The following is a 2,877-nucleotide window of genomic DNA, read 5'->3' as shown; positions in this document are numbered from 1 at the left end:
ACGAGGTCATGAGATCGAGACCATCCTGGCTAACACGGTGAAACCCCGTCTCTACTAAAAATACAAAAAACTAGCCGGGCGAGGTGGCGGGCGCCTGTAGTCCCAGCTACTCAGGAGGCTGAGGCAGGAGAATGGCGGGAACCCGGGAGGCGGAGCTTGCAGTGAGCTGAGATCCGGCCACTGCACTCCAGCCTGGGTGACAGAGCGAGACTCCGTCTCAAAAAAAAAAATGGATTTCTATGTGTATTTTTCTTCTAGGTACTATTATGAGTTGAATTGTCCCCCAAAAAGATATGTTGAAATTCTCAGCCTGATTACCTATCAACATGAACATGTTTGGAGAAGGGTCTTTGCAGACACGTTCTAGTTAAGAAGATGAGATCGTAATCAGTTAGAATAAGCCCTCATCTTATTTGACTGATACTATTGTTTGAAGATGAGAAGATACCCAGAGAGAAGAATACCAGGTGAAGACAGAGGCCCACAGGAGGAAGCCTTGTGAAGAGGGAGGTAGAAATTGGCGTTATGCTGCCTCAAGCCAAGGAATGTCTGACCACCAGAAGGTAGGAAGAACGATTGAAGAACTCTTCCATAGAATCTGTTGATATTGTCATTTTGTATCGGATTTTGTTTGTTTGTTTGTTTGTTTGTTTTTGATGGAGTCTCGCTTTGTCACCCAGGCTGAAGTCCGGTGGCACAATCTCAGCTTATTGCAACCTCCACCTCCTGGTTCAAGTGATTCTCCTGCCTCAGCCTCCCAAGTAGCTGGAACTACAGGCAAATGCCACCACACTTGGCTAATTTTGGTATTTTTAGTAGAGATGGAGTTTCACCATGTTGGCCAGGCTGGTCTCAAACTCCTGACTTCAAGTGATCCACCTACTTTGGCCTCCCAAAGTGCTGGGATTACAGGCATGAGCCACCGCGCCCGGCCTAAAAAATGTGTTTTTCAGAATTAGCACACCATTGGGTTGTGACTTAAAATGCCAGTGTGATGATTCCAAGTGGTGATATTTCAGGAGAAACTACACAGATAGCATCTGAAAAGGAGGGAAGGGCTCGTAGGGTCCACACAGAAGGTGGTCCACACACCATGGTGCATTTATCTTTTCCTGGTGGGAATCTGATCTCCCATTGAATTAGTTCCTAAACCAGGTGTGGAATTCTGAACGGAAGACATGAAGACCCAATAAAGTACACCAGGAAGTGTCGCAATGAGAAATGAAGAGGACTGTGTGACACGCCATGGACCAGAGCACGCAGGTGTGCAGAGGTGTGGACCCAAGACTGCCGTGTGGGAGGGAGCCTCATGTCTAAGGGTGGGAAAAGAAGCAGATCACGCAGGTGTGCAGAGGTGTGGACCCAAGACTGCCATGTGGCAGGGAGCCTCATGTCTAAGGGTGGGAAAAGAAGCAGATCCAACCAAGGAAAGTCAACATTCATGGAGAGGAAAGGTATCACATTTTAATGGTTCTCCATGGATCACCCCAGAAAATGTCCCTGCACTCAAACATTGATTCCTTCCTCTAGAAACGACCCGCAGACAGTCCAGATAGCATCGGCCCTAGATTTTCTTCCAGAACCTCCTGGGATCATCAGATCTGTTCCCGAGGCTTCACGACTCCGAAAGGTACATTGTCCTCTCTGTTGTTCATCTCCCGGCTGCATCTTGGGAAGCTTCTCCAGCTGCGCCGAGCCTCAAATAACAAAATCCCGAGGACCACCAGGATCAAGCCAGCCACGCCCATGCGGATGAGATTCTCCACTGTGTAATCCTGGGGGTGCGAGGCTGGGGATGGTGGGCAAAGAAGTCACAGAGGTCAAGGTGGATCAGAATCAGCCTGGGATCCCTGGATGTCCACCCAGGTCGCCCACCTCCCCTTCACAGGACCCAACCCTCTGTGCCAGCCCCATAACTGAGAGCATCTCCTCACACATCAGTCTCAGAGTCAGACTCGTTTTGTGATGGGCTGAGGGTATCAGCAGCTCCTGAGAACCAAAACAGAGAGAAAGAGACCTGAGCCAGCCTCTCACCTGGGCTCTGCATTTTTTTTTATTACTTAATATCTTATGATGTGACTTTTACAGAATTTGTAAAAAACACTCTTTCTCCGCTGTAGCAGGCTTCCTTCCAGTCTCCCCACCGAATGATTTCAGTTTTCCTGTGTTCTATGGATTTAAACGTTGCTTCTGAGTCATCTGGGAGAGTTTTCCTGCACCCTGAGAGCTCAGGATCTGCAAGGAAAGTGTCCCCAGTACAGGGTCACTGAACCCTGGGTGCTGTCTCTGTGCAGCCTGGGACACAGGAGCACATAAGCCGATTCCCCCTGAGATGAGAGTTTCACGGATCCACTAGCGAAGGACCCCGGCTCTGTGGATGAGAGGTTGGTCCTCAGGGCCTCCTGAATGTCAGGAGCACAAAGGGGTAAAAGTCTGGGGCTGCCTCCCCTTCATGCCCTCAACCACTTCACCTGGAGTTTCACCTTCCATTTAATCTCTAGGTAGCTAATTATTCATATAGGCAGCAACAGGTAGAATGTGATACACACACAGAAAAACACAAACAGAAATATATATCTATTTTGTATATACAGTGGGCCATAAAAACTATCTTTGCTTTCTTGAAGTGTAGGTTCATCTGAGGAGACAAACAGCAAACATAGAAACACAGCAGTGGAAATTTACTAGTCACAGGGATAGTTTTATGAATGGGTAGAGAACTACATTTATGTGTGAATATATATTATCTGTATAGATATATAGATAACTAGGTATTAATGTCACATAAGATATTGGTGTGACCACACACACGTGTATATGCAGATAGAGTGAAAGACAGAAGGAATTCAGCTGCACGGTGTAGGTTGATTACTTGAC

At 47.4% G+C, this 2,877-nt stretch overlaps 1 long non-coding RNA gene across 1 annotated transcript; it reads right to left on the bottom strand.

The window, feature by feature from the left end:
* Positions 1–1,442: 1,442 nt before the first annotated feature.
* On the bottom strand, positions 1,443–2,604 carry LOC111534396. The gene is made up of 2 exons (XR_002729091.1): positions 1,935–2,604; positions 1,443–1,789 (listed from the first exon to the last, which is right to left on the bottom strand). It is a non-coding gene; the product is annotated as an uncharacterized LOC111534396 (long non-coding RNA).
* Positions 2,605–2,877: the final 273 nt, after the last annotated feature.

This window comes from Piliocolobus tephrosceles, chromosome 21 (assembly GCF_002776525.5).
Source record: "Piliocolobus tephrosceles isolate RC106 chromosome 21, ASM277652v3, whole genome shotgun sequence".
NCBI classification, from domain to species: Eukaryota; Metazoa; Chordata; class Mammalia; order Primates; family Cercopithecidae; genus Piliocolobus; species Piliocolobus tephrosceles.
Note: the sequence above shows the minus strand (reverse complement) of the source record. Positions and strands in the feature narration are given on the sequence as shown.